This window comes from Pristiophorus japonicus, unplaced genomic scaffold, assembly GCF_044704955.1.
Source record: "Pristiophorus japonicus isolate sPriJap1 unplaced genomic scaffold, sPriJap1.hap1 HAP1_SCAFFOLD_405, whole genome shotgun sequence".
In the NCBI taxonomy this organism is placed as follows: Eukaryota; Metazoa; Chordata; class Chondrichthyes; family Pristiophoridae; genus Pristiophorus; species Pristiophorus japonicus.
The window spans coordinates 293,499-312,212 of record NW_027253926.1 but is presented as its reverse complement, the minus strand read 5'-3'; the positions used below and the strand labels follow the sequence as shown (position 1 = coordinate 312,212).

Here is an 18,714-nt window from a genome sequence, read left to right as displayed (position 1 = left end):
GAGATTTAGATAGGTTAAGCGAATGGGCTAAGGTTTGGCAGATGGAATACAATGTCAGAAAGTGTGAGATCATCCACCTTGGGAAAAAAAACAGTAAAAGGGAATATTATTTGAATGGGGAGAAATTACAACATGCTGCGGTGCAGAGGGACCTGGGGGTCCTTGTGCATGAATCCCAAAAAGTTAGTTTGCAGGTGCAGCAGGTAATCAGGAAGGCGAATGGAATGTTGGCCTTCATTGCGAGAGGGATGGAGTACAAAAGCAGGGAGGTCCTGCTGCAACAGTATAGGGTATTGGTGAGGCCGCACCTGGAGTACTGCATGCAGTTTTGGTCACCTCACTTAAGGAAGGATATACTAGCCTTGGAGGGGGTACAGAGATGATTCACTCGGCTGATTCTGGAGATGAGGGGGTTACCTTATGATGATAGATTGAGTAGACTGGGTCTTTACTCGTTGGAGTTCAGAAGGATGAGGGGTGATCTTATAGAAATATTTAAAATAATGAAAGGGATAGACAAGGTAGAGGCAGAGAGGTTGTTTCCACTGGTCGGGGAGACTAGAACTAGGGGGCACAGCCTCAAAATACGGGGGAGCCAATTTAAAACCGAGTTGAGAAGGAATTTCTTCTCCCAGAGGGTTATTAATCTGTGGAATTCTCTGCTCAGGGAAGCAGTTGAGGCTAGCTCATTGAATGTATTCAAATCACAGATAGATAGATTTTTAACCAATCAGGGAATTAAGGGTTACGGGGAGCGGGCGGGTAAGTGGAGCTGAGTCCGCGGCCAGATCAGCCATGATCTTGTTGAATGGTAGAGCAGGCTCGAGGGGCTCGATGGCCTACTCCTGTTCCTAATTCTTATATAATCATATCATCGAAGTGCCTGTCACCATGTTCCTAATAACAGATTCGATCATTTTGCCTTCGACTGCTGTCTGGCTAACTGGCCTATAGTTCCCTGCTTTTTTTACAAGTGCATCCACTGTCTCGGCAGCTACTTCTTTTAAAACCCTCAGATGCAGGTCGTCAGGTCCAGGGGATTTGTCGCCACTTCGTCCCATCAATTTCTCCAGTACTATATCATTACTGATACAAAATATTCATCTAATGTCTCTGCCATTTGCTTATTGCCCATTATAATTTCTCCTGTCTCTGCCTCTAATGGGCCCACGTTTACTTTCACTAATCTCTTCCTGTTTACATACCTATAGAAACATTTACAATCTATTTTTATGTCTCTTGCTAATTTACTCCCATACTCTTTTTTCTCTTTCCTTATCAATTTCTTGGTCCTCCTTTGCTGAATTCTAAAATCCTCAGGTTTACTCTTCCTTTTTGGGAACATTAAAAGAACCCCTGGAACATCCCAAGAGTATTTGCAGTGCTTCTAACTTGGGATTGGGGGAGACGGGAGGAGGAGGGGGAGGACCAACCATGACAGACCCCAGATTGAGGGGGTAACAGGGGAGGAGGGAGACCAGCTGTGACAGACCCCAGATTGAGGGGGTAACAGGGGAGGAGGGGGAGGACCAGCTGTGACAGACCCCAGATTGAGGGGGTAACGGGGGAGGAGGGGGACCAGCTGTGACAGACCCCAGATTGAGGGGGTAACGGGGGAGGAGGGGGAGGACCAGCTGTGACAGACCCAAGATTGAGGGGGTAACGGGGGAGGACCAGCTGTGACAGACCCCAGATTGAGGGGGTAACGGGGGAGAAGGGGGACCAGCTGTGACAGACCCCAGATTGAGGGGGTAACGGGGGAGGAGGGCGAAGACCAGCTGTGACAGACCCCAGATTGAGGGGGTAACGGGGGAGGAGGGGGACCAGCTGTGACAGACCCCAGATTGAGGGGGTAACGGGGGAGGAGGGGGACCAGCTGTGACAGACCCCAGATTGAGGGGGTAACGGGGGAGGAGGGGGACCAGCTGTGACAGACCCCAGATTGAGGGGGTTATGGGGGAGGAGGGGGAGGACCAGCTGTGATAGACCCCAGATTGAGGGGGTAATGGGGGAGGAGGGAGACCAGCTGTGACAGACCCCAGATTGAGGGGGTAACGGGGGAGGAGGGGGAGGACCAGCTGTGACAGACCCCAGATTGAGGGGGTAATGGGGGAGGAGGGGGAGGACCAGCTGTGACAGACCCCAGATTGAGGGGGTAACGGGGGAGGAGGGCGAAGACCAGCTGTGACAGACCCCAGATTGAGGGGGTAACGGGGGAGGAGGGAGACCAGCTGTGACAGACCCCAGATTGAGGGGGTAACGGGGGAGGAGGGGGACCAGCTGTGACAGACCCCAGATTGAGGGGGTAACGGGGGAGGAGGGGGACCAGCTGTGACAGACCCCAGATTGAGGGGGTAACAGGGGAGGAGGGCGAAGACCAGCTGTGACAGACCCCAGATTGAGGGGGTAACGGGGGAGGAGGGGGGACCAGCTGTGACAGACCCCAGATTGAGGGGGTAACGGGGGAGGAGGGGGAGGACCAGCTGTGACAGACCCCAGATTGAGGGGGTAACGTGGGAGGAGGGGGACCAGCTGTGACAGACCCCAGATTGAGGGGGTAACGGGGGAGGAGGGGGACCAGCTGTGACAGACCCCAGATTGAGGGGGTAACGGGGGAGGAGGGCAAAGACCAGCTGTGACAGACCCCAGATTGAGGGGGTAACGGGGGAGGAGGGGGAGGACCAGCTGTGACAGACCCCAGATTGAGGGGGTAACGGGGGAGGGGGAGGACCAGCTGTGACAGACCCCAGATTGAGGGGGTAACAGGGGAGGAGGGGGACCAGCTGTGACAGACCCCAGATTGAGGGGGTAACAGGGGAGGAGGGGGAGGACCAGCTGTGACAGACCCCAGATTGAGGGGGTAACGGGGGAGGAGGGGGACCAGCTGTGACAGACCCCAGATTGAGGGGGTAACGGGGGAGGAGGGGGACCAGCTGTGACAGACCCCAGATTGAGGGGGTAACGGGGGAGGAGGGAGACCAGCTGTGACAGACCCCAGATTGAGGGGGTAACGGGGGAGGGGGAGGACCAGCTGTGACAGACCCCAGATTGAGGGGGTAACGGGGGAGGAGGGGGAGGACCAGCTGTGACAGACCCCAGATTGAGGGGGTAACGGGGGAGGAGGGAGACCAGCTGTGACAGACCCCAGATTGAGGGGGTAACGGGGGAGGAGGGCGAAGACCAGCTGTGACAGACCCCAGATTGAGGGGGTAACGGGGGAGGGGGAGGACCAGCTGTGACAGACCCCAGATTGAGGGGGTAACGGGGGAGGAGGGGGACCAGCTGTGACAGACCCCAGATTGAGGGGGTAACGGGGGAGGAGGGCGAGACCCCAGATTTAATCCTTGCTCCACTATCTCCCATTATATATGGAGGGTGCAGATCCCCAACAGCAGCGACAAAGTGAACATGGGACATGACTGTGGGGGGTGGGAGAGGTGGGGTGGGACTATGGGGCTGTGGTGGTCGGGGCCGGACTTGTTGATTTGGAAAGTTGCCCTTTTATCTCGGATCTGGGTTTGAATCCAGAGAGACTGGATTTCCTAGTGTGAATTTTACAGTAAGCGCATTTACTTGCCCCTTGATATAAACGCCTGCATTTTAAACAGCAATAGGTTTCGGGTTTCCCGTAAGTTTAATATTTCCAATTTGTTTGGTATTTTGCGATTTTTGAGAGGTTTGAGAGTTTGGTTTCTTTCAACCTCGCGTGGACGGCTCCTGGTGAGAGCACCGTCTTCCGTCTCCTCTCTAGCATCAGAAAGAAAGCCCGACAATTTCATTGACCAATTTTCCCCATTCGGCTAACCTTCTTGGACTTTCATGTGCGAGGCTGGGGTCTTCTTCGTCTTAGGCAGTCCCTAAGGGACTGCCGAGGATGACTTGCTTCCACACAAAAAGGGACGAGTTCACAGGTGTTTCAATGAAGGACCTAATATTCCAGGACCCGAGCTACATCCTGAAGGGTGGAAGATGCCTGTGAATGGATTTTTTTAACGTGGGGTGACCGTTGCACATCAGCCACCACACGGGCTTGAGAGAGCTAGGTCTTGGTCCAGTGGCAAGGATTACCCATGACTGGAGACCAGCTCTACTGCACAGATCGAGTGCTCACACATATCGCAGTGTGGGCTGGCCCGTGCTGCCCCTGGGCCCTCGCCTCTTCTAACCCTGAAGCTGGGGTACTGTGCAGCCTGGTAACTGGGCTTGGTCCTTTCCTCACTGGCCATCCAGACATGTGATCTTCCCAGCAGGAATGGCAGGGTAACCATCAGGAGAGGGGAGCCCCTGCCCGGGTTGGGTTTATTTAAACCCCTTAGCCCAGCAGTGCTGAAGCTAATTGTTCCTCAACCACTCTGTGTATAAGTTGTAAACAGCAAGCTCAGCACAGATCAGCAATTGAAGCTGTAACTTTGCTGACTTGTTGCTAAACTGGGCAATGTCTGTGCTCACTAGGCCGATTAACATGGTTTGCAAAGAAAGGTGGTTTTAAAATCTTCCCGCTTGGTAAGTGAAGTTGCACCATTGCTGGAACATTGCCAGCTTTCACTCAGACAAGGAGCTTACTTCCCTTCTGACTTTCACTTCGATTTGAATTTCTTTGTAATGAAAAAACATGGTGGAATTTGCAGGGGGATAAGATCATGAAATAAGACAACATCTTGACAATGAGTGATTGTGCAATCTGGAGCCCCAGTGTGATTCCGGTAGCACTGTGAGCACGGCTTTTTTAGGTGTTCGGAAAGGCTCTCCTGCCTGTGGATGGATTCAGATCACACGTGATCCTCAATAAACCGGTAAACAAGAATTTCATTTGGCGGGAGGGTGGGGTGAGGAGCGGTTTGTGGACTGAGGGTAATTTTAAACTACATTTTTATTATAAACTTTCCTTTCCCCTTCGTTGTCTCATCGTTTATTGGTTGATTTCCACCCTGTTCCTCCTCAGAAATCATTAACCCAAAGCCCAATTACAGCCCAACAAGCAGTGGTTGTCTGTAGTACCTTCCCCTCACAAGGAGCTTTGACATGTCAGCTTGGACTGCGAGGACTGCCAGGATATTGGACCATACAGAGCATCATACCTGAACCCAATCTCTCTCTCTCTCTTCCATCTGCTCTCTCTCATCTTTCGAATGAGACAATACACTGAGTCTGCCCTCTCAGGTGGATGGAACAGATCTCATGGATCGACACTATTCGAAGTAGAGCAGGGAGTTCCCCCAGCTGTCCGAGACAAAATATATCCCTCAACCGACATCACTAAAACAGATTGCGTCCACCTGAGAACAGATGGTTTAACGTCTCGTCCGAAAGATGGAACTCCCGCAGCACTACACGGAGTGTCAGCCTCGATTGTTGTGCTCAGGTCTCTGGAATGGGACTTGAACCCACAACCGTCTGACTCGAAGGTGAGAGTGTTACCCACTGAGCCTCAGGGCTCAAGTTTCGGCCTGAGTTGCTCCTATTTTTTTGGAGCAACTAGTTTAGAATGGAGCATCTTAGAAACTGCAATTCTCGGCATTTAGTTTGCTCCAATTCTAGTGAGTTAGAACAGTTTCATTTTAGGACAGATTTTTTTTTCCAAAAGGGGGCGTGTCCGGCCACTTACGCCTGTTTTGCAAGTTTGGGCAGCGAAAACTTACTCCAAACTAACTTAGAACGGAGTAAGTGTAGATTTTTGTACGCTCAGAAAAATCTTGCCTACACTTAGAAAGTCAGGCGTAGGGAATGAGAGATGGGGGGGTGGAAAGGTGGGTTTACAAACATGAAACACATCACTTTTACAAATAAAGAGCCATCATCAATAATAAATGATAAATAAATCAATAAATCAATCAATAAAATCAAAAAAAAAATTTAAAAATTAAAAATAAAAAAAATAATACAAAATCAATCAATCAATAAAAAATTACATTTCTACTCACCGGGAGCTCTCCAACAGCGTGCTGGGATGCCCCCACCCCACCCCTCCCAGTATCTCTCTCTCTCTCTCTGTCAGCAAGGGGGAGGGAGGGGGGGAGAAGAGGGAGGGGGAGACAGAGGGAGGCGGAGGAGGGGGAGGGAGAGGAGGAGGGGGTAGAAGAGGAGGGGGAAGGAGGGAGAGAAGGGGGGAGTGAGGGAGAGGGGGGAGTGAGGGAGAGAGGGGGGAGGGAGGAGGCAGAGGAGGAGGAGGAGGGAGGGAAAGGGAGGAAGAGGAGGGGAGGGAGGGGTGAGAGGGAGAGGGGAGGGGGAGGGGAAGAGGAAGTGGGAGGGGGAGGGAGGGGGCAGAGGAGGAGGAGGGAGGGTGGGGAGGAGAGGGGGGGAGGGGGGGAAGAGGAGAGCGGGGGTGGGGGGAGAGGGAGGCTGAACGGGCCGTGCCAAAGACTTTGGGCGGGGCTGGTGGGCCCCGACGATGACGCGGATGCCGGGCCGGGCCGCCGATGACTTCGGGCGGGGCGGGCCTCCAGCAAGATGCCGGGCAGGCGGGCAGGCCCCGCCGCCGCCGACGTGGAGCGGGAGGGAGCGGGAGCTAAACGGGAAGGAGGGAGGGAGGGAAGGAGGCCAGAGTCCGATCTTCGCCCTGGCAGCCCATTCGCCCAGGGCTAGGGGCGGCGTGCTTCAGACCCTTCCCACACAGCCTCGGGGGCCGAGAGCTACTGCACATGCTCGCACACTCTAGCGCGCATGTGCAGAGGTCCCGGCACTGTTTTCAGCGCAGGGACCTGGCTCCGCCCCCCACACGTTCTGCTGCGCTGCACCAAGGGCCTGGATCGACCTGACGGAGGGGAGAATACCAAGGTAAATAATAGGCGCCGTTTCTGTTCTAAAAAGTCAGCGCGTTCTAACCCCGGGGGCAAACTTGGGCCCTCAATGTGTAAACTCTGAGTAGAACCAAAGCGGTCAACCTTTCCAGGCTGGGAAACTGCATGCCAGGCCTGCCCAGTGGAGGGAAAGGGCCCCCTCCCCCACACTGAGCAAATGAGGACTCTTGGTGCCAGTTGCAGGAAGATGCATCCCGCATCCCGCTCTGGTTAACCCTCCCACAACCAACATGGGGACATGTGCCCATCAGAACGAGTGACGTTCCCCTTGGCCTGGGGAACTGGGGCAGTAACAGGCTACCTTGGGGCCTGTTCTTGAAGAGTCTCTCAGCACAAACTGGACTCAAAGAAGCCACCTTGGCCCATCAATCTGCTCTGCTCCCAGTGTAGGGAGCCGGGTGTAGCAATACATTCCTCCCACAGGCACCGTGCAGTCTGGATGCACAGTGTCTCCGTGAAATATCTACGGACTCCCACTGAATGTGAAGATTCATCTCCGGAATATGGAATAATCTCTTAAGACTATCAGAGTGTGCATTATTTGAATTGCACAATTACTTAATTCAATGTTTTGCCATTGTACTGCTAGAAATTAAGATTGAGAGACTGTAGGTGAAACCATTTTACATAAAATAATGACTTATATTCTACACTATATTCCATTATTTCTGCAGTTGAAAAAATATTGCAAGACTGTGCAAAATGGTGAGTATCTGTACAAAAGGTTACATCGAATTTTACAGCACAGAATCCATGCCGCTGTTTATTCTCCAGAGCCTCCTCCCACCTCACCACCTCACCCTATCAGCATACCTTTCTATTCCTTTCTCCCTCACGTGCTCATCCAGATTCCCCTTAAATGCATCGATGATATTCGCCTCACTCCCTCCATGTGATCACGAGTTCCACATTCTCACCACTCTCTGATTAAAGATCCTCCTGAATTCCTTCCAAGATTTATTAGTGATTATCTTATATTCATGACCTCGAGGTTTGATCTTCACTACAAGTAGAAACATTTCTCTACATCAACCCTATCGGACCCCTTTGTAATTTTAACGAGCTCTATCAGGGCACCTCGCCGTCTTCTCTTTTCATAGGGATAAGAGCCCGAGCTACAGCATTCTCTAAGGCCAGCTAGCACATGTTTACATTTAGATTCACTTTATCACCCACCACCCTCCCCCAGCAGGAGACTCAGTTCTCTTGTTCAGCTTTTCCAACCCAAACATTGGAACTTGCTGAGCACCTTTGAGGACATAATATTTAACAGGCCTGGGGGCATCTTGACAGGGAACTGGTACAGAAAGTGGATAAATGGTCATGGAATGCAGATGCCTGTGGAACAGTGCAGTTAGAAACAGTATACACAGGTAAAATCACAACCAAATGCAGGGAGATGAAGTGGGGAGGTATCTGGAGAGCTGTGCTCACCTGACTGTAATGTGTGTTTTTTGTGGTGAAACATCCTTTGTAATCCTGGTTGGCCGCGACGATGTAACTGTCAACCTTTAATAAATGGCAAATATTAGACTCCGTGTCCAAGAATTCATCCTTGGCATCTAGGCGCAGGACTGCAGCCTTTGTCTATACTATTACAACATTCACATTCCCAACAGTACCGCTATCTGCATAATAGCTTCAAAAAAATGTTATAGAATTTACAGCACAGAAACAGGCCAACATTTCTCTGCCGGTGTTTCTGCTCCACATGAGCCTCCTCCCACTTCACGTCATCTCATCCTCGCAACACATCCTTCTATTCCTTTCTTCCTCATGTATTTATCCAGCTTCCCCTTCAATACATCGTACTATTCACCTTAAACACTCCCTATGGTAGCGAGTTCCACATTCACACCACTCTCTGCGTAAATAAGTTTCTCCTGAATTCCTTATTGGATTTATTAGTGACTACCTTATATTCTGACCTCCATTTTTGACCTCCACTACAAGTTGTAAGAGTACTGCATTTCTTTGGTTTCATTTTCTGCTAATAACTGTGCTTGCAAACTGCTCCAAGATGGCTGAAACTGGCTTGACCAATTTTTAGTGACCCAAAAGGCTTCGCGAATTCAAAAGACTTTCTCATGAGTTTTAACATCTCACAGCTGCAAAGGAACAGTTCTCACACTGTAGCAAGGAGATAAGAGAATGAAAGCCCTATTCATTGTGAAAGACTATCCCTTTGTTTTACATCTAGAAAATTATGTACACGGTGGGCAACAATCCAGAAAAACAGTACATAATGGCAGTAACACGTGAGGTCAGGGCTGCAGTCACAGTGAGTGGTGACCTGGTTAGTTGCCAATCAGTGGGTTAATTTCCGTTCGCTGACCACAGCTGGAGTTAACTCTCATGAGTATCATTGCTTTTTTAATCACTTAGGGAATAGGCAATTCTTAACTGTTAAGAAATACTTTAATGGGATAGATTGGTGTGGGCTAATAATTAGAAATTATTGTGCATTTAATGCTATCATAATTTCTTGTATTTCTTCTATTATTATTCTAAGTAAATATAATCCCTGAATAGGGGTCAGAAAAGAATCATCCTGTGTCTGTCTTGTTCTGTCTCACAAGTCCGAACTCCGAAGTGTCCAGAAAAGACATAAATCTTATCTTCATTAAACAGATTTAGCCTATAAGTCTTACAAAGTGGAAACATTTCTCTACATCAGCTCTATTGAGCCCCTTCATAATTTTAAAGTGCTCCATCATGTCCACATATCCACGGCATAACGAAGATCGCCTATTTCCACCTCCGTAATATCGCCCGTCTCTGCCCTTGCCTCAGCTCATCTGCTGCTGAAACCCTCATCCATGCCTTTGTTACCTCTAAACTTGACTTGACTACTCCAACGCACTCCTGGCTGGTCTCCCACATTCTACCCGACGTAAACTTGAGGTCATCCAAAACTCGGCTGCCCGAGTCCTAACTCACACCAAGTCATGATCACCCATCACTCGCTGACCTACATTGGTCCCCGGTTAAGCAACGCCTCGATTTCAAAATTCTCATGGTTTACAAATCCCTCCAGGGTCTCGCCGCCCCCCCCGCATCTCTGTAATCTCCTTCAGCCTCACAACCCCCCGAGATGTCTGTGCTCCTCTAATTCTGCCCTCTTGAGCATCCCTGATTCTAACATCTCAACCATTGGTGGCCGTGCCTTCAGCTGCCTGGGCCCCAAGCTCTGGAACTCCCTCTCTAAACCTCTCCGCCTCTCTTTCCTCCTTTAAGACGCTTCTTAAAACCTACTGCTTTAAACAAGCTTTTGGTCAACTGCCGTAATGTCTTCTTACGTGGCTCAGTGTCAAAATGTATTTGTTTTGTCTTCCAACACTGCTGTGAAGCGCCTCAGGACAATAAGAACATAAGAAATAGGAGCAGGAGTAGGCCGTTTGGCCCCTCGGGTCCCACTTCTCCACCCGCTGCCGATAACCCTCGACTCCCTTATCATTCAAAAATCTGTCTATCTCCATCTTAAATATATTCAATGACCCAGCCTCCACAGCTCCCTGGGGCAGAGAATTCCAAAGATTCACGACCCTCTGAGAGAAGAAATTCCTCCTCATTTCTGTCTTAAATGGGCAACCCCTTGTTCTGAAATTCTGCCCTCTAGTTCTAGATTCCCCCACAAGGGGAAACATTCTCTCTGCATCTACCCTGTCCATCCCCCTCAGAATCTTATATGTTTCAATAAAATCGCCTCTCATTTTTCTAAACTCCAATGGGACGTTTTACGAGGTTAAAGGCGCAACAAGTTGTTGTTTCGGTACTGTGGCAGGGATTCAAATATGGAATTACGGGAAAGATGGGCACGGATTTGGGAGGCGACAACACGTTCAAGGACTCTGGAGAGGAAAGGGAGGTTGGAGATGGGGCAGTAGTTTGCAAGGACTGAGAGGTCGAGGGTTGTTTTTTTGAGAGGGGTAATGTCGGCAGATTTAAGGGGGAGGGGGACAGTACCCGAGGAGAGAGAACCGTTAACAATGTCAGCTAACGTGGGAGCCAGAAAAGGACAGGGGTCGAGCGCTGGTCATAGTTCGGTATCCATGTGTCCTTCCGGGAGCTGCCTGCCTTCAACCGAGATCTAATCAGGATGTGGAACATGGCTGCCTCCAACCAGAGTTCTTCCCCGTCAGAAGCTGCAGCCTTACTTCTGACAGGGAGTGGGACTGATTGGATCGCTCTGTCACAGAGCCGGCACAGGCACGATGGGTCGAATGGCCTCCTTCTGTGCTGCATCATTCTATGGCTCTCCATTATACTCTCTATATATACCTGCAATTAGAGTTCGAGTTGCACACGGACTCCAGGTTTGGGGGCAGCAACCAGATCGCAGATGCTCCAAGCCAACTTTAACACCATGTCGCGTGCCATCTGCTTGGCATCTAACTCCAAACTGTTGGCTCTTCTTGTTGGTCTTTGAGGATTGGCTGCCAGTTGATGAGTTCCCTATCTCGGCTGAGAATGGGTTTGAAGTAGCGAAGGAGGCAGGGGGTAAGCGGGCAACCTATCTGATCGTAGCCCGAGCATCTCTATCCCTCAGGAGCACCCCAAAGATCTATCCTGGGAGCCCTTTCCAATTGTGCGAGTAGCTCCGTGGTGATGCCACCCACAGAAGTAGGGTCTCCTTCCATATTTATTGCTGATGTCACACACTCTGCACCCACCTCTCTCTAAACCTCCACAGCCTCTGGCATCGCCCCCATTTACAATTGTTTCCAACATCTCTCCCCTCCCTATCTCTGTCACCCCCTCCAGCCCTGTGACCACCACCCCCCCGCTCCATCCCCGAGATCCCTGCGCTCCTTCAATTCTGGCCCCTTGCTATTCTCCTATTCCCATGGCACTATTTCAAAGAAGAGCAGGGGAGTTATCCCCGGTGTCCTGGGGCCAATATTTATCCCTCAATCAACATAACAGAAAAAGAGATTAGCTGGACATTATCACATTGTTGTTTGTGGGAGCTTGCTGTGCCCAAATTGACTGCCGCATTTCCCACATTACAGCAGTGACTACACTTCAAAAGTACTTCATTGGCTGTAAAGCACTTTGAAACGTCTGGTGGTCGTGAAAGGCGCTATATAAATCCAAGCCTTTCTTTTCTTTCTTGCTACCGGAGCCGCTGCTCAGAAGCTCCTCCATGTGGTCAGCTTCAGCGAAACGTGCCTGGCAGAGAGGTGGGCCTCGGCTGTGAACATAACCAGAGTCAGCGACATACTGGATGGGACAGTGGAGGGCCTCGGCTGTGAACATAACCAGAGTCAGGGATGCACTGGATGGGACAGTGGAGGGCCTCGGCTGTGAACATAACCAGAGTCAGCGACGTACTGGATGGGACAGTGGAGGGCCTCGGCTGTGAACATAACCAGAGTCAGCGACATACTGGATGGGACAGTGGTGGGCCTTGGATGTGAACATAACCAGAGTCAGTGATGCACTGGATGGGACAGTGGAGGGCCTCGGCTGTGAACATAACCAGAGTCAGTGATGCACTGGATGGGACAGTGGAGGGCCTCGGCTGTGAACATAACCAGAGTCAGTGATGCACTGGATGGGACAGTGGTGGGCCTTGGATGTGAACATAACCAGAGTCAGGGATGTACTGGATGGGACAGTGGTGGGCCTTGGATGTGAACATAACCAGAGTCAGCGACATACTGGATGGGACAGTGGAGGGCCTCGGCTCTGACGATAACCAGAGTCAGGGATGCACTGGATGGGACAGTGGAGGGCCTTGGATGTGAACATAACCAGAGTCAGGGATGCACTGGATGGGACAGTGGAGGGCCTTGGATGTGAACATAACCAGAGTCAGGGATGCACTGGATGGGACAGTGGAGGGCCTTGGCTGTGAACATAACCAGAGTCAGGGATGCACTGGATGGGACAGTGGAGGGCCTCGGCTCTGACGATAACCAGAGTCAGGGACGTATTGGATGGGGGAAAGAGTGGGCTGGATGTTAACAGAAACATTGCCACACAGGAGGTTCTGGCATTACGTCCACACCAAGGCCGAAGCCATCAAGGTGCTAAAAGCCATGCTCAGCCCCTACTCCACCAGGTGTGTTGAGGCTCTGGCTGCCTGCCTCTCTTCCTCAGTCTTGTCGGTACCTGGATGGCCCTGGAGAAGGAGCATATGGTGTCCACCGGTGCATGCAAGGCTGTACCCCACCGGTGGGCACCGCAACGACTGGGGCGGGTGGGGGGAGACGGGGATGGGATGGACGGACACATACACAGTGACACAGGATATAATATTCTTCATTCATTTGATCAGTTTCCTTTGGTTTATTTATAATTTGGGTGTTTATCGTTTGTGCCCATTTAAAAGGGGGCACTTCCTTAATGTGGTTTTGATTGGACGATTTGGATGACACTGGTGCAGGGACGGGCAATGGTTTGGGCTGGGGGCGGGGGTGACCATTTAACACCTTTTACTGAGCAGTTAACAGCCACACACCAATGTTCTCACTACGCTGTGCGGCCGTGCACTAATCGCGAGGTCCCACACAGGCCACTCACCAGCTCCTGCCACTGGAAGAGATACCGTACAGCAAGTCTATAGAGACCGCACATTAGAGGGAACATTGGTGCACACATAGAATGAATTGTGTTAAGAACAGCTACCATTACAATTGAAAAGAGTGAGTGTAATGTCTAATGTTGTTATGCCTCCACTATGCAAATTAAATGGGAAAATATTAAAATGACTGAATAATTGTGCAAGAATTAATAATCCCACTGACAGTCATTGGTGAGAGCATTGTGTTAAATTGGTAAATTGGAACTGGCCAACTCAGTGTTGATCATCACTCCCACTTCTACCCTCCCAATCATTTATAAACATCAATTTAGATAATAGTCCGATACCATCTTAAATGAACAAAATGTAGTGTAAAACAGTAAAGTAAATGAATGAAATGATTGATCGGTCGATTAGATGTTGTACTGAAGGTCTACGTGGCTGTTTGACAGAGCAGTTCGGGTTTGCGGGCTCGCCGATACGAGAGCTGTTCTCGGTTTAGTGTGCTGAGTACGGGAGCCCGAGGCTTCGCAAGGCCTGAACTACAATCGCGAGCCATTGCCTGGAGTCCTTGTGCTCCAGGATCCACTCTCGGGTCGAAGACCATGAATAGAATCCCCCTGTCTTTGTACTCTGGGTTTCGGGTAAAAGAGTCATTGAGATCAGCAGCCACGACTCGACTCTGACTAATGTGCAGCTTAACCTCTATTCCTTAAGATTCCAACCCAAAAATCATCCCACATTCCAAACTCTGGTGGCACCTCACTGAACGTTTAGGCCCTCTTTTGTCTTCGAGGGGCTCGAAGCGATTTAAATGCATTTCTGTATCTGACAGTGTCAAACGCAAATTGTGATGTTTGAAGAATATCAATAAGTTTCTCTAAACTCTCATCTAGTTTAGAGTTTGATAATGGCCATGGCAGAATAACTTACTGTAACGCAGCAATGTTAAAAGTCAGAGAAATACAGGTCACCGTCCGAAAATCTCTGTCCTACCAGATATGCCAATACTTTCGCGCCTTCATCTGAGGTGCCAACTGTTGGGAATAGATGCTCTTACTGATAAATTTATAAGTTATTCCACAAAATAATAGGGTTCAAAGGCATTTTTTGGCTTTCATAGGAACTATACATAAAATGATAATTACTATCAATAATCACACAGGTACAATGATAACTGTTATTAATAATAATCACAGATACAATTATAACTATTATTAATAATAGTTCCCATATGCTTGAGACGCTTATGGTACAGATGCTTATAGGGCAGAGAAACTTAAGGCAAAAAGCAAAAAGGACCCATATTACAGCAAAATTCTAAAGGGGCAAAGTGTATGAGAAAGACAAGCCTGAAGGCTCTGTGCCTCAATGTGAGGAGTATTCGGAATAAGGTGGACGAATTAACTGCGCGGATAGCAGTTAACGGGTATGATGTAATTGGCAGCACGGAGACATGGCTCCAGGGTGACCAAGGCTGGGAACTCAACATCCAGGGGTATTCAACATTTAGGAAGGATAGACAGAAAGGAAAAGGAGGCGGGGTGGCATTGCTGGTTAAAGAGGAAATTAATGCAATAATAAGAAAGAACATTAGCTTGGATGATGTGGAATCGGTATGGGTGGAGCTGCGGAATACCAAGGGGCAGAAAACACCAGTGGGAGTTGTGTAGAGACCACCAAACACTAGTAGTAAGGTTGGGGACAGCATCAAACAAGAAATTAGGGATGCATGCAATAAAGGTACAGCAGTTATCATGGATGACTTTAATCTACATATTGATTGGGCGAACCAAACTGGTAGCAAAGCGGTGGAGGAGGATTTCCTGGAATGTATTAAGGATGGTTTTCGAGACCAGTATGTCGTCGAACCAACAAGGCAACTGGCCATCCTAGACTGGGTGATGTGTAATGAGAAAGGACTAATTAGCAATCTTGTTGTGCGAAACCCCTTGGGTAGAATTCTTTATTAGATGGAGAATGACACAGTTAATTCAGAAACTAGGGTCCTGAACTTAAGGAAAGGTAACTTCGATGGTTTGAGGCGTGAATTGGCGAGACGAGACTGGCAAATGATACTTAAAGGGTTGACGGTGGATAGGCAATGGCAAACATTTAAAGATCATATGGATGAACTTCAGCAATTGTACATCCCTGTCTGGAGTAAAAATAAAACAGGGAAGATGGCTCACAAGAGAAATTAAGGATAGTGTTGAATCCAAGGAAGAGGCATATAAATTGGCCAGAAAAAGCAGCAAACCTGAGGACTGGGAGAAATTTAGAATCCAGCAGAGGAGGACAAAGGGTTTAATTAAGAGGGGGAAAATAGAGTACGAGAAGAAGCTTGCTGGGAACATAAAAACTGACTGCAAACGCTTCTATAAATATGTGAAGAGAAAAAGATTAGTGAAGACAAACGTAGGTCCCTTGCAGTCGGATTCAGGTGAATTTATAATGCGGAACAAAGAAATAGCAGACCAATTGAACAAATACTTTGGTTCTGTCTTCACGAAGGAAGACACAAATAACCTTCTGGAAGTACTAGGGGACCGAGGGTCTAGTGAGAAGGAGGAACTGAAGGATATCCTTATTAAGCGGGAAATTGTGTTAGGGAAATTGATGGGATTGAAGGCCAATAAATCCCCGGGGCCTGATAGTCTGCATCCCAGAGTACTTAAGGAAGTGGCCCTAGAAATAGTGGATGCATTGATGATCATTTTCCAACAGTCTATCGACTCGGGATCAGTTCCTATGGACTGGAGGGTAGCTAATGTAACACCACTTTTTAAAAAGGGAAGGAGAGAGAAAGCGGGTAATTATAAACCTGTTAGCCTGACATCAGTGGTGGGGAAAATGTTGGAATCAATTATTAAGGATGAAGTAGCAGCGCATTTGGAAAGCAGTGACAGGATCGGTCCAAGTCAGCATGGATTTATGAAGGAGAAATCACGTTTGACAAATCTTCTGCAATTTTTTAAGGATGTAACTAGTAGAGTGGACAAGAGAGAACAAGAGTGGTGTATTTGGACTTTCAAAAGCTTTTGACAAGGTCCCACACAAGAGATTGGTGTGCAAAATCAAAGCACATGATATTGGGGGTAATATACTGACGTGGATAGAGAACTGGTTGGCAGACAGGAAGCAGAGAGTTGGGATAAATGGGTCCTTTTCAGAATGGCAGGCAGTGACGAGTGGAGTGCCGCAGGCTCAGTGCTGGGACCCCAGCTCTTTACAATATATATTAATGATTCAGATGAAGGAATTGAGTGTAATATCTCCACGTTTGCAGATGACACTAAACTGGGTGGCAGAGGAGGATGCTAAGAGGCTGCAGGGTGACTTGGACAGGTTAGGTGAGTGGGCAAATGCACAGCAGATGCAGTATAATGTGGATAAATGTGAGATTATCCACTTTGGGGGCAGAAACGCAAAGACAGAATATTATCTGAATGGTGGCAGATTAGAAAAGGGGGAGGTGCAACGAGACCTGGGTGTCATGGTTCATCAGTCATTGAAAGTTGGCATACAGGTATAGCAGGCGGTAAAGAAGGAAAATAGTATGTTGGCCTTCATAGCTAGGGGATTTGAGCATAGGAGCAGGGAGGTCTTACTGCAGTTGTACAGGGCCTTGGTGAGGCCTCACCTAGAATATTGTGTTCAGTTTTGATCTCCTAATCTGAGGAAGGACGTTCTTGCTATTAAGGGAGTGCAGCGAAGGTTCACCAGACTGATTCCCGGGATGGCTGGACTGACATATGAGGAGAGACTGGATCAACTGGGCCTTTATACACTGGAGTTTAGAAGGATGAGAGGGGATCTCATAGAAACTTCCAAGATTCTGACGGGACGGAACAGGTTAGATGCGGGTAGATTGTTCCTGATGTTGGGGAAGTCTAGAACCAGGGGACACAGTCTTAGGATAAGGAGTAGATCATTTAGGACTGAGTTGAGGAGAAACTTCTTCACTCAGAGAGTTGTTAACCTGTGGAATTCTCTACCGCAGAGAGTTGTTGATGCCAGTTCATTGGATATATTCAAGAGGGAGTTAGATATGGCCCTTATGGCTAAAGGGATCAAGGAGTATGGAGAGAAAGCAGGAAAGGGGTACTGAGGTGAATAATCAGCCATCATCTTATCGAATGGTGGTGCAGGCTCGAAGGGCCGAATGGCCTACTCCTGCACATATTTTCTATGTTTCTACAAGACTGGAGACTGTACTGGATCACAGGTTTCGAGCTCGAAGGGTCAGTTGGCCAAGCCTTGTCGAATTCTGAAGTAACTATGCTAACAGCCCTCTTTTTATCCCTTTCCTTCACTCTCGCTACGTGAGGATCCGCATGTTTCAAAGTATTACCTCATCCAATCAGCTGCAATAACTTCAGTTTTAACAAGAATAACTCCCCAATTTTCCAGATCTATTGCAGGTGCCATTTCAAGGCTGGAGCTAACAGAGACAGTTTTGTGGTCTCTCTGTGCGAAAAGCCTGACTTACTCGGATCCCTTTTACTAACTGAACACTGCTAACAGAAACTTACTGAAAACCTCAAGTTAATGTGAAAAATGTACCTGTGAGTAATGCAGTCATGCCTGTCACTAGTACGATTCACTACTGAGATTAAAGCAGTTGTGCAAATCACCTCTATGATTCACTCTCTCTCTCTCTCTCTCTCTCTCTGGCAGTCCCTCGGAGTCGAGGATGACTTACTTCCACACTAATGGGTTCTCAGGTGACCGATGAGTCCAATGTGGGACCTACAGTCTCTGTCACAATGGGGAGGTGGTGGTTGAAGGGACGGGTGGGTGGGGTGCTTGGGTTGTCGTGCGCTCCTTCCGCTGTTGACACTTGGCTTCAGTTTGCTCACGGCGATGAGAATCAAGGGTTTCGGAGCCTTCCCGGATGCTTCTCGTCCACTTTGAGCGGTCTTGGGCCGGGGATTCCCAGGTGTCGGTGGGGATGTTGCACTTTTTCAAGGCGGCTTTGAGGGTGTCCTTGAAACATTTCCTCTGCCCACCTGGGATTCGCTTGCCGTGTCGGAGCTCCGAGTAGAGCACTTGTTTTGGGGAGTCTCCCTCTTGAATATATCCAATGAACTGGCATCAACAACTCCCTGCAGCAGGGAAAATGTTGGAATCAATTATTAAAGATGAAATAGCAGCGCATTTGGAAAGCAGTGACAAGATCGGTCCAAGTCAGCATGGATTTATGAAAGGGAAATCATGCTTGATAAATCTTCTGGAATTTTTTGAGGATGTAACTAGTAGAGTGGACAAGGGAGAACCAGTGGATGTGGTGTATTTGGACTTTCAAAAGGCTTTTGACAAGGTCCCACACAAGAGGTTGGTGTGCAAAATCAAAGCACATGGTATTGGGGGTAATGTACTGACGTG

The 18,714-nt window shown here is 48.9% G+C and overlaps 1 protein-coding gene across 10 annotated transcripts in view; it reads right to left on the bottom strand.

The window, feature by feature from the left end:
• Positions 1 to 18,714, bottom strand: part of LOC139250658 (maestro heat-like repeat-containing protein family member 1) — a 272,705-nt gene that overhangs the window by 33,497 nt on the left and 220,494 nt on the right. For 6 of the 10 annotated variants that reach the window (XM_070873025.1, XM_070873022.1, XM_070873024.1 and 3 more), the window contains one exon: positions 8,232 to 8,306. The exons of 2 other annotated variants lie outside the window; for them this stretch is intronic. The gene's annotated coding sequence lies outside the window, so the exon portion shown is untranslated. Of the gene's footprint in view, positions 1 to 8,231; positions 8,919 to 18,714 lie in introns of those variants that run through there. 2 more of the 10 variants (XM_070873026.1, XM_070873029.1) reach the window with 1 other exon arrangement.